This window comes from Lissotriton helveticus, chromosome 4_1, assembly GCF_964261635.1.
Source record: "Lissotriton helveticus chromosome 4_1, aLisHel1.1, whole genome shotgun sequence".
Lineage (NCBI taxonomy): Eukaryota > Metazoa > Chordata > Amphibia > Caudata > Salamandridae > Lissotriton > Lissotriton helveticus.
In genome coordinates this window covers 858,752,241-858,765,076 of record NC_136063.1, presented here as the reverse complement: position 1 = coordinate 858,765,076, position 12,836 = coordinate 858,752,241, and positions in this window count along the sequence as shown.

Genomic DNA, 12,836 nt, shown 5'->3' with positions numbered 1-12,836 from the left:
CTCTCCTTGAGAGGAAGGAGCTTATCCATTCAAGGGATGAGTCTTGGATGCCTGTGTCATGCAATCTCTTTTGATGAGGTTTTAGTGTGATAAGGTGTCAAAAGCTGCTGATAGGTTCAGTAGTATGAGGACAGTAGATTCTCCTCAGTCTGGGAGGTTGTGGACCTTATGTGTGGCAGTGATGAGTGCTGTCTCTGTGCTGTGATTGCTGCAGAATCCAGATTCAGATTAGTTTAAAGGTTATGGAGGTCCAATTGGTTGAAGAGTTGCTGGATGATAGCTTTCACTATCACCACTATCACTCTATGCATAGACATATAGCTGTTTGTCAATGCCCATCATCACCAGGTAAAACCTGGCAGTAGGGGGCACTGAAAAGTGCTCAATACCCTCCTCGCCATTTGAGAAAACTTTCAAGGCTAGGGAGACAAGTTTTTTTTTTCTTCTTTTTTTCGAAAAGAAATTCCTACTGTGGGAAAATGAAAAAAACAATTGTAAGTTTAACGCTATGTTCCTTTTATTTAAGGAGTTGTCCATGAAACTTACCATGCATTGGCAGCAACTGCTGTGACAGCAGTTCCAACCAATGCTTGCAATGTCTGCTGGACCAGTAGACATTTCATAATCTGGTGGGTGGCCCCTTCGTCAGGGAGACAGAGTAATTTACTGCAACACTGAGGTGAACAAATTGAATGGCCACCAAACTATAAATGGGGCCCTTAGTCTCATTTTAGGAACTCAGAATCCTTAAGAGGGGCAAGGCTGTGGCTATATCTGACATTGAGTTCTACAAGGCTGGATATCTTCTCGCTGATGATCCGCTGAATCAGATTCGCTGCTGCATAGAAGCTCAGGTTAGGAGAAACCAGTTTAGTTTTTTCAGCCCAACATTGTCATTTGGCAGTCAGATAGCCTGGAATGTTTGTTTCAGTCCTCTGAGAGGTCTGGAAGTCCATACATTTTCAAACTTACAGGTTTTCCGAGTTGGTTGGAGAAGTCCAGTTATATTCAGTCAAAGGCCCCAGGACTTCAAGATCAGCATTTGTGGGGTCAGGATTCACTGCAGCTGAGGCCACCAGCAGGTTCCAGGTCAGGTTGAGTTGATAATTGTCAGCTGGGCACTTCAGGGAAAAGGACTCATGTGGCTATAAATAGCCATGTAGTCAAACTGGAGGTCAGCCAACTGACCCCTGGAGTCTACTTCTTTGTCCTGGGTACAAGTGTTAGCTGGTGCAGTCCTTCATGATTCCTCTCAGGTCACAGACAGCAGGTTCAGTCCTCATTATGTTCTTCTGCAGATTCAGAAAATGTTCTGAAGAGGGCACGTGGAGAAGCCAAACTTATGTCTGGCGCTATCTAATGGCTCCTGGTTCCTCATTAACCAATGGATTGAAGTGCCCCATGTTAATCCTGCCCACTTTTGCAGCAGTTCCTACTGCCAACAGTCCCAGAGTGCCCTATTGCAAGCAATCCCAGCCTGCGCCTCACTCTCAAAATTCAAGTTGGAGAAACCCTTCTGTCCTTTTACAGAACCCACCCAGATGTTTGTAATGAACACTGCCCTCCACTATACTCACTTTTAACCAGTTCTGTGTGCAGCTTTTTACTGACTAGAGTAGGTGTCTGCCTGAGTAAGAGGACAAACATTGGGGCTATTCCAGGTGTCACGTTAACATTTGCTGGTGGCCCCTTTGAAGTAAATTAAATTCCTATGTACACACAGGTGGTCTTCCTGCCAGGGGAAGAGAAAATGCACTTCCCCTTGTCCATGTCATTGTCTCAGATCTTAGAGCATTTTTCATGCCTCACCAGGGATAAGTACTCACCTGGCTACTTCTAGAGAGTTTTTGCAAATTAGCCCCCAAGAACCTCTTGTAGGTAGAAGGTAACTATCTAAAAGTTATTTTTTCTGTAATTTTTATTACAAATCTACCTTCACTATTAAGTTGGGATTTTAATAAATGTTAATAAGAATAGTCTAATTTATTTCCTAGCTGGTCCTAACACAGAGATATCAGAAATAACATGTATTCCCGCTTCCCATTGTTTCCCTATAGACCTGCCAGCTGTGCTACAGTGAAAATAGCTTTTGAGTGCTAGCCACTTTAAGGACATGTTACCATAAATTTCTAAATGTTCTACTTTTAAATACCATATACTCTTCCTTGTGAGATACAAGGCCTACATAGTGGTGACGTGTGAATAATAAAAATTATGTTTTTTCCCTATCAAAAGGATTATTTTGATAGGATGGGCAGCAGATTTAAAACAGTAGCACTCAGGCTATGCTACATTGTTGGACTGGAGCCATTCAATTTTGCCTTGTCACACTAGTAGGTGGCAAAGCAGTGCTTTATACAATAGGTGACATTCAACCTTCACCGCCATGTGTGTATTTTGGGCATCATATAGTATGGCTTTGCAGGAAAGTTAAATATGCCAATTGATACATTTTAGCACACTAAATATGCTAAGTGCCACGGTTTACCATGTTTTAGGGATCATAGCACATGCACATGATACAACAGTTGTTGATAACAGACTTATCAGAGTGGGGTGTGGGGTTGAGCACAACAAATGGCTTCTTCAGGTGATAAGTTATAAATAGGATTTATACCAAGATCATTTCTGGTCAATAAGGTATTAAATAAAGAAATAAGTGAAGAAATGGACATTCCTCCATCTCAATGCATGATCCTGTGGATGAAGCTTTAAATTATATAAATTGGAGCAAAGAAGATTTTATTGTAATATCCACTACAAGTTATTTAAAATGGTCTTGAAAAAGATAGCTTTAAATTTTTCTTATAAATTGGATTTGAATCACTGCCGAAATTTCGAGAACGTGAATCCAATTACTGACTTTTCAGATGGATAACTGCCGATTTTATTTTTTATCTAACTTGTGGAGGTGGGACCTTTAATATATGGACATTAAGAAAGGTGGTTTGCCATAAAAGTTAAATAGAGGGCTTGGCATAGATTATCGCACGATAAAAGATAGCGCACATTCTTGATAGGATCATGAGGAACTGCACTGAGTTTTTGAGTTTGAGGAGTCTAACATTCATACATATAACTTAGAATTTTCAGAGTAAATGCATGAAGTTTAGATAGAACAAATTGGAAGCAGAGAGAGGCAATCTCTGCTCGCTGTTTTTATTCTCAGAAATCAAGGAGCACTTGTGGGCAGAACCCTTTGGAAAACAGTCTCCACAGAAGGGACTTTCAAGTTGACACATGAAGACTGCAGATGGAACCCAAAGAATATGATAGTCACTATAGCGTGGTGCATATGTGGACGCTATTGTATATATGGATCATAATTACCCTACCAAATTAAACATATGCAGGGACTGTAAAATCAAATTAAAAAAGTCGATCAACCACATGTTAGAAATCAGGGTCACTACTTGGCAGAGGTAGGTACCTTTGTCCAAATAGGGACCCTTCTTGCTAGACAGGATAAGGGTGTTACACTCCTAAAATAACCCCTGCTCACCCCCTTGGTAGCTTGGAATGAGCGGTCAGGCTTATCTTTAGAGGCAGTGTGTAAAGCATTTGCACATAACCAGCAGTAATACAGTTTAAGCACTACAAAAGGACGCCACACCAGTTTAAAAAAATATCCAATATTTTTATATACTTAAGACAAGACCAAAAATAATAAAAATCCACAATACAGTACTTAAAAATCGTCAGTTATCAAAATATGCTTGAAAAACAGTTCCTTGATGTTGATCACTCCGTCCTCGGCCATCACGGTGTTGTGAGAAAACAAATCCAAACAGTTCTGGCTGCCCACTCGGTCGAGGACCAGTTACGGTGCCGGAAAGACCGGCAAACAGTACCTTCAAGAAATGCAGGGCGTCAGTGACCTCTCATTGAGCTTCCAGAAGCACGGCATCCGCAGGCATCAGTTACGGAGGTCAGTGCAGAAGTCGACAGTGCCCTCGAAGTCACATGCATCAAACTCCTCTCTTTTGAAGTCAGGAGCGCTGGCGTCGGGTGCTGCAGTGCGGCGTGCGGTGCCTTCAGGTCACGGTGTGAGTAGCGGCTCGGTGGCGGCGTCAGATGGCATCGTCCGTGAGACCAGGGTAGTGGTGCAAAGTGAATGCAGGGCTCGTTGCAGTACTGGCAGGTCGCGGTGCAAGCAGCGGCGTCATGGTTGCTGAAGCTCTGTCATCGGTTGCGAACTGGAGTCGATGGCACCGGCACCGGTAGGCCAAGGCTGCAGTGTGGCATGAGGGTGGTGCATTGTGTAAGTTTACAAGCGGTGCCCTCAAACCACTGTGCAAGCAGTGGTGTAGATTTTGGCATGGAGTGGTGCCGTCAGGGATACCAAGGCGTCATCGTTAAGCAAGGCGGTGTAGAGTGCAGTGCCCACAGGTCACAGTGCGAGCAGCGGCTCGGTGGCGGCCTCAGCAGGCATCGTCAGTGAGACCAGGGTCAGAGTGCAGTGTTGAGGCAGTGCCCTCTGCGGTGCCATCAGGACATGGAGTCAGCAGTGGCGGCATTGACGTCGTCGGGTTGCTTTTTCTTCTGTTGCAGCACAAAGCACACAGTTCCCAGTGCTGAGGGCAGAAGAGCTTGAAGTCTTTGCTGGTCCTGAGACTTCTTTAACAGGGGGGCAATCTCTACCTCAATCCCTTGGAAAAACTCACAAAAGTAGATTGCAGAAAGTTCAGTCCAGTCCTTTCACTGCCGAAGAGAGAACCAGCCACTGTAGGCCTACACAGCAAAGCACATAGCATTGTGGTAGTTTCTCCTCACAGCTTCTCCAGCTCTTCTTCTTGGCAGTCTTCTTGGTACAAAAAAGTTCTAAAGTTCAGGGGTCCGAGCCCCAATATTTATATCCCAAAATCCTTTGATCTCTTAGGCAGAGAGTGTCTGTGCCCAGCCAGAACCAGTTCCGCCTTCTCTGGGGTGGCTTCCTGGCAGGAGGTGGAAATGGCATTGTCAGAAGCAGACCAGGCCCATTCAGGTGCAAGGAAATGTCCTCCCCTACTCTAAGTGCATCCCAGGTCTATTCAGTCCTTTCCTGACCCACCTAAACTATCTGGAGCCACTCCGCTCCCCAGCCCCTGTCATCCAAAACCCAGAAAGTCAATCCACAAACCCAGCAAAGGCACACTGGATGGTTAGGCAAGAAAAAACCTACTTTTGAAAAGTGGTATTTTCAAACATAGAATGTAAAAATAACCTTTACCACAAGATGCATCTTTAGATTCTGAATTCAGGCATACTAAACTTCATTTCCCTACCTAATTCCCAGGGCCAGTTATGTTTATAAGTGTTATAAAACAAACTCCCCACTCTGTCCTATGGGGAACAGGTAGCCTTGCAATCATAAAAAACGGAATTAGCAGTAATTCACTATCAGGACATGCAACACACACCTTTCTCATACACTGTACCCTGCCCACAGGGGTACATATGGACTACCCTAGGGGTGACTGACATGTAAGAAAAGGGAAGGTTAGGGCCTGGCAAGTGGGTGCACTTGCAAGTCGACATGGCAGTACCAGACCGCACACAGGCTCTTCAATGGCAGACTGGAGTTACATTTATGGGCGTTTTGGGAGGGTTTCACAATCCAGTTCTGCAGCCCACCAACAGCATTTGATTTACAGGCCCTGGCACACGCAGTGCACTTTACTAGGGACTGACACATAAATCAAACAGGCCAATCATGGAAACACCAATCCACAACACATTTTACCACAGGAGAACTTGCACTTTACCACTGATCAGCAGTGAGAAAAGTGCACAGAAACACTACGCCAGCACAAACAGAGTAAAAACCAGGAGGTCAGGAAGCAAAAACCCAGGGGAAACACGCCAAAAGATGCCAAGTCTAACACCACATGTATCTGGGACTATGGAACCATGTGAGGTCATGTAGGTGGAAACCAAGAAATACCAAAGAGAGCAAAGGAATGGGTTTCTGAATCCACCTAGAATGGTAGAGGTTATACCCAAGGAATTAACACACTGCACTATTATCTTCTTGAGTCCACCCAGCAGCAGCAGAGAAGAACATAAGCAGTATCATAGATCTCTAAGGAATTGATCCATGAGGAACCCCATTAAAGGATGAGCTTGAAAACAATGATTACCATAGTCACCACAGTAGTGGGTCTAATGGTGACCAAATTGAGTGGTAGTTGTGTAGACACATGAATACCAAACTCACCAAGGTGTTGTGACTTTGGAGGTTGTATTGTGTGTACTGACTATGGGTGCCTACAGAGTTTATCCCCTTTAGAGACTGCACTATCTGAAGTGCCAAGGAATGGGAAATTAATTTCAATTTCACAAAGTGCAGCAATGAACATTTGCTGTGATGCCTGGTACTCTGTGAGTTTATAGCTGGTTTTGCCAATAAATTGAGAAAGTGCACTTTTTTTTAGCTGTGAGGCTATGTATTTCATGAAGTGAAGGACTCCCAACATGGCATATACTATATGATAGACCCAGGATGTGCCTCACCCCTACAATAAGTAGCAATTGGATGATTCTCCTGCTCATAGAATGTAGGGAGGAGCAGCAAGGTAGATGTTGTGTTTTAATGCATTAATTTAATATGAGAGAGGACTAACAGCCTAAATAGTTAGTAGTGATACCGCCCAACCGAACAATTCTTCATATGTGTATGGATCTTTATAGCCCCTCAAAGTCTTGGAAGGAGATCCTAAGGAATACAACAAAGACTATAATGGTTTTGTGAACTTTAACCAGGAGCAGGGGAGACAGATCCCAAGTTACAATATATTCACCACAATAGTGGGTCTATGAGGTCCACACAATAGTGGGGGAGCCAAAGGAATGCCATAGACACCACAATAGTGAATGTATGTCTCAGGATTGGGGAAGCACGACTGACAGAAATGATTAGTGTGAGCCAAGTAAGCAGATATCAATTGTTCATTCTGTTGAATAGGTGGAGGCTCTCTATCAGAAGACAGATGGGAGAGCCATTTGGCAGGGTTCTTAGCTCTGAGCCTTTCCAGGCCGTAATTCATCTAAACTTGGAAGTCTCTTTAGGTGTTGAGGATGGGAGTGAGGAAAATGATATTTTGCCTGACCAAAAATGTCCACTACATACACCCTATGTTACATTCATGTGCATGTCACCCATGCATATTTCTCGTAGTGGCCTGAATCACTAGGCCTCTGCAAACATGTCCTGCAAGTCAAGTCATCAAAGGCTCCCAAACGTTCAGCTAAAATGAAGGCCCATGTATTTTGCATTTTGCATTGTGCAATTTTAAATAAATATCGTACTGAGCCCTATTTTTTGTGGTTGGAGCCTGAAACCACTTTCTGAAACATTGTCTTCATGACTCCTGGCACATTGAAAACTACAGTCACGTCAGCAAGAAGCCTGCCAAGACAGTGTTATGAATAACAGTTATCTGTTTTGCTGTACAGAGTGGCATCCCTGCCCGGTGAGGAAAAGCAAACAGAACCCGTCCGCGACAGATAAGGCCTAACTCTCTGTCTCAGCCCCCATGCAATGAACGGAGGAATATATGCTTTTTTCTTTATTTCTAGTGATGAACCTTTGCTTCAGACAATACATCCCCTATCATATCAGATTGTACAAGATGTGCTTTTCGCCGTGACACAAGAGATGTCTCTGCTAGGCCGAAAGTCAGCTCTCCTCCCAGTTACACGTCAATTGCACGCCATGCTCGAGTTGCACAATTAGGGCAGAGTTCCAGCTGGTCATGCAAACTCCTCCCCTAAGTACCCACCCACCTATGACACCTACCTATCATCTACCTATGACTCATCAAGTGTACGCCCACATGCTCTTATCTCCTTCTTTCTTGCTCTGCCTGGAACGCTCCTCCCTATGTACAAGGAGTAAAATGTATATATGCTGTTCATTGTTATTAAATGTTAGAAGACTCTTCCTGAACCTCAGAGGTGATGGAACATATTCTCCCTTTGACTCGAGTTATTGGAATAAAGCCCATTTTAACTTGGACACCACGGATCCTGTCTCTCATTTGATGCATGATACTTTGTTAATGCCTAGAAATTCTGCCAGGGTAATATTTTATTTACCACATTAATTGGCGCCCTTGAACAGGGACATGTCCCTTTCCCCACTCGCCGGAGTTTGTTGGTCTAGTCTTTGCCCCCTTCCACAGCCGTGACGGACTTTAAAGTGGACACGCCATTGGGATTTCCCGCTGCTCCCTCAGGCCCAGGAGGAGGACGGACTGCAACCAGGCATCCATGTGAGGCGGTGAGGAACGCGGATCGTCTCAACCCAGAGCCCAGCCCGTGAGAGAGCAAGGTCCGAGGTCTCCAGAGGTCCACCTGTTCCAAGGCGCATGCGTAGATGTCCGAGGCCTTCAAGTTTCAAGATTCTGCTTCCCGGTGAGTACCACTATGGGGAATGCATCAAGATTAATGACGTGTCCATGGTAAACGTGGGTGCGGTAAAGACGTGTCTCATTCACGTGAGACCGGTAAAGTACGGGCCCACGGTTTAACGTGGGAACGGTCAAGACGTGTCTCATTTTTGAGACCGGTATGGTTGTACTGTATTTCAGTGCATAAAGTTTTTCAAGTACATGTTTAGCTCTCTGTATCAGTTTAGGTTGTAACTGTTTTAGTGTTTAATATTTGTTTGTGTGTGAATGATTGTTGATTGTTTCAGTCTATTTTTGTGAATATTGGTTTCAAACATGCCACTGTTTTCAAAGTTACGTCAGATAGGGACCAGAAAAGGTATACTAGAAGAATCAGTTAACATCCCGCCCAGAGACACACCTGGTCATTATATGTATAATAAGCATGGATTAGACGCCATTTTGTTTTTAGATTTATGGGTAAACTATACAAAGGACCTGGAGGAAAAGTATAGATGGCCAATCTCGGGAACATGGGATCCTGAATGTATTATGAGGGTGGAGGAAGTGCTATGGAAAAGGAAGTCAAGACCCTCTCAGAAAGATGCCATCGAATTGTGGCGCAAAGAGTCACATAGGAGAACAGAGAAAGAATTGAATAAAGCAGATAGAACTAGACAAGCTGGGGAAAAAGCCAGAGAAAAGGAACTGCGGGAGGAGGGAGAACGTGTCAAAACAGAACAGACTGATAGGGAAAGAAACGCCGTTGCCAATGGTATTTATCCCGTTCTGTCAGAAGAACTAGCTAAAGTGACCACCTCAGAAAGATCCAGTAGGCCGCGAACGCCACCACCTGTACCATATAGAGTACATAGAATAAAGCCGACAGCATCTGAAGCATTCATTTCCTCGTATCTAGACGAGTCCCTTCCAGACTACGTTAATGCAGGTTTTCCTCCACCCCCACAAGCAGATCAGCTCCAGCAACTTCAGCAGCAGCTAGCAAAAGATGACGTAGGTCCCGGGGCAGTGGGAGGGGTGCCTACTGTAGATGCAGCCATTCCATTTTGTGTATATGATACAGAACCAGGAAAGGGTTCAATGGTCGTGATTTCAAGTAGACTAAGACAAGCTGTTGCATATCTAGAGACATTACCAGACATGAAAGATCACCTAGATTGCATGTATCGTTTTATTAGAACGGGGGAGGGACCAGATAGTATAGCACAAGCCATGGCACAGAGAAAAGTAGGGGTTAAGAATCATGTCTTACGTTTTATTATTAACTGCCTGATCAGGGAACAAGACGAAGGAGACGGAGATGTAAAGCCAGGTTTGATAGAATGGAGTGATCACATAGATGCCGGTAGACATGAGAAACAGGGACAGATAGATGCCATGTACAAGAAAATACGAAAGGAAATAATAGAAAGGCACAGAAAAGAGTCTGAGGAGAATGGTGAGTTATCAACAGAAGAAGTAGATGAGCCAAAAGACAAAATGAATTATGTAGGAAAAGCGCGACAGTTTGACAGACCCAAGTGCCTTGATTACCGTAAACAAGGGCCAGCTATAAAAGAAAGGTATTCCCTTGAAGCTCTATTCCAAGCTACTGAGAAAGCACTGAAACAATGGATAGGGAATGAGAGACCTCCCACACAACACGAAATAGAGTTGGCCCGGTCAGCCACCCAGTGGGTGTCCAATGCCAATATATATAGCAGTGATATAGTGGCTCAGACTTTCTTAAGCCTTCCACCGAACGAACAGCGTTTGGCTGGTATTTACATGGTTCAACACTTGATAAAGTTGTATAAAAGTCAGCATTCTAATCCTGGTCACTTGCATAAAATACTTGACGACATTTTACTAGATAGATGGACAGGTTTAGGTACTGAATTAATTAATGTAATCCTGGATCAACGACATAAGTACATAGATTCTCTGACTACATACATGCCTCCAGTCTTACACCATGACAGACATAACGTACACATAGACAGACAGAACCCCCCACGAGAGGTTCATCCCGTTAAGAATGCGGCCAATGAGTTACAACGAGTGTATGTTTACACCCCCTTAACGAAATTAGAGATTCTTGAAATGAAAAAGATGTTGCCTTGTCATGATAAAGACCCAGGGGGATTTCACCGTGAATTAAAAGACATCCTCCGCATAGGAGATTATACATACGCTGACATTCTGAAGCTATTAAAAGTACTGTTACCTGCAGGGATTTATGAAATGCTTAAGGAAAAAGACTGGGAAGTGGGTGAGAAAAAGTTAAGTTGGGATGCATTGGAAACAGAAGAGAAGGGCAGGGCCCCAGGAGTTGGTCTTGGAGATAGAGCTAGAGAACTACCTGAATTCCTGATACAAGTTTTGCCAAGATTATTGATTACTAAAAAGGAAGATTGGGATGCTATTTCAGCATGTAAACAAAAGCAAGACGAGGACACTAGTGATTTCTATTCTAGATTTGAGAAATGCTTTACTATTAATAGTGGCCTTAAGCCAGGTAGCGAGTCATTTCCACATCTTTTTGTGAGCAAATTAGTTGAGAATTCCTTACCCCAGATCAAGAATAGAGTACTGAAGGTTGAGAGTACTTGGCAAGCAAACAGCCCTTCACAAATGTTACAGATGCTACAGTATCATCAGAATAGGATTAGGGAAGAGCAGGATCATGAAAAGAGACGCATGAAAGAGACCAAAATGAAGGTGCTGGTTGCCCAAACGGTACCGGCGACTTCAAACAAACATAACACGACACCTGTCAAAGGGAACTGTAATTATTGCAAACAACCAGGTCACTTTGTAAAGGACTGCACTGTTCTGAAACACAATATAGCTACAGGCAAGACAAAGGAGAGACAGTACACTCCTAGACAGAATAACACGCAACAGAACACGCAACAGACAGTAGCAAATTATCCTCCACCACCGCCTGTTAATGCCACACCACAAATGTATCAGTACACACAGTCTGACTATCCAGAGTATCAACAGTTCTCATGAAACAGCCTCGAGAGGGAAGTAGGCTTGCCCCTTATTGAGGTTCCTGTAGATCAAGAGGGTCCGTATGTACATAGTCGTGTTCTAGGTCAGGATCGAAAGTTTCTGATTGACACAGGGGCGAGCAGAACTACCATCAGTCATGACGAGTTCCAGGGGCACCTCTCTCAGGCTCACAGAATGTTTCCCTGGGATTTTCAGGAAAGCCTATTGTTAATGAAGTATCAAAACCAGTCTCCCTAGGGGTTGGTCCACTGTCACGTACCACTGACCTGTTACTTACTAAGTCATGTCCAGAAAACTTACTTGGTATGAAGACATTAAAAGATCTAGGAGCAGTTATCTGCTGTTCTCCAGAAGGAGTGCGCCTGTTCCTACGTGATTTTAAGGGACATTATGTACTGACTGATTTTGACCACAGACTCAAGAATGTGCCACAGATCCTATGGGCACAAGGACCGACTGACGTAGGTTACATGGACATTACGCCTCACCATGTTACACTCAAAGCAGGAGTAGTACTTCCACGTATTAGACAATACAAGTTACCACCTGACGCCGAAACAGCATTACTGAAAATAGTTGACGAATTTATTGCACGGGGGGTAGTGGTAGAGACAGTCTCAAATGTATGTAACTCACCTGTCATTCCTATCCTTAAAAGATCTGATCCTAGTGTACTGCCAGTGTACCGATTGATTATTGACCTGCGAGAATTGAACAAATGTGTAGTACCACAATATCCAGTGGTGCCAGACATTTCTTCATTGTTGACTGCTATTGATTCAGAGGCTACTTACTTTACTGTTATCGACTTGAAGAACGCTTTCTTTAGTGTTCCCATTCACCCAGACAGCCAGTACCTGTTTGGAACTAACACGAGAACGCATACAGTTAATTTCTAACCTTTCACAGCCCAAGACACAGAAAGAAGTACGTGCCTTTATTGGCCTCACTTCATACTGTAGGCAATGGATTCCCCAGTATGCCTTTCTATCCAAACCACTCATACAGTTAACTACACAGGAGGCAGGGGGGACTGTCCTCCCTTGGACACAAGAACACACCTTGGCATTCGAGGAATTAAAAAGAGCTTTATGTCAAGCGCCAGTGTTAGCGACTCCATGTTACAGCAAACCTTTTATGCTTTTTGTAACTGAAAGAGAAGGAACAGCGTTATCTGTCCTCACACAAGATCAAGCAGGAAAACACAAGCCTTGTGCTTATTTTTCTAGCACGCTAGACCCAGTGGCCCAGGCTCTGCCTGCATGCCTGAAATCAGTTGCAGCAACAGCCCTAGCCATAAGACAAAGTGACTCCATAGTGCTGGGTCACCCTCTGACAGTACAGGTTCCACATGCAGTGGAGGTTCTCTTAAAAAGGACTCAGACACAACACTTGACTGTAGCAAGACTGACAGGATATGAACTGACATTATTTCAACCACACATA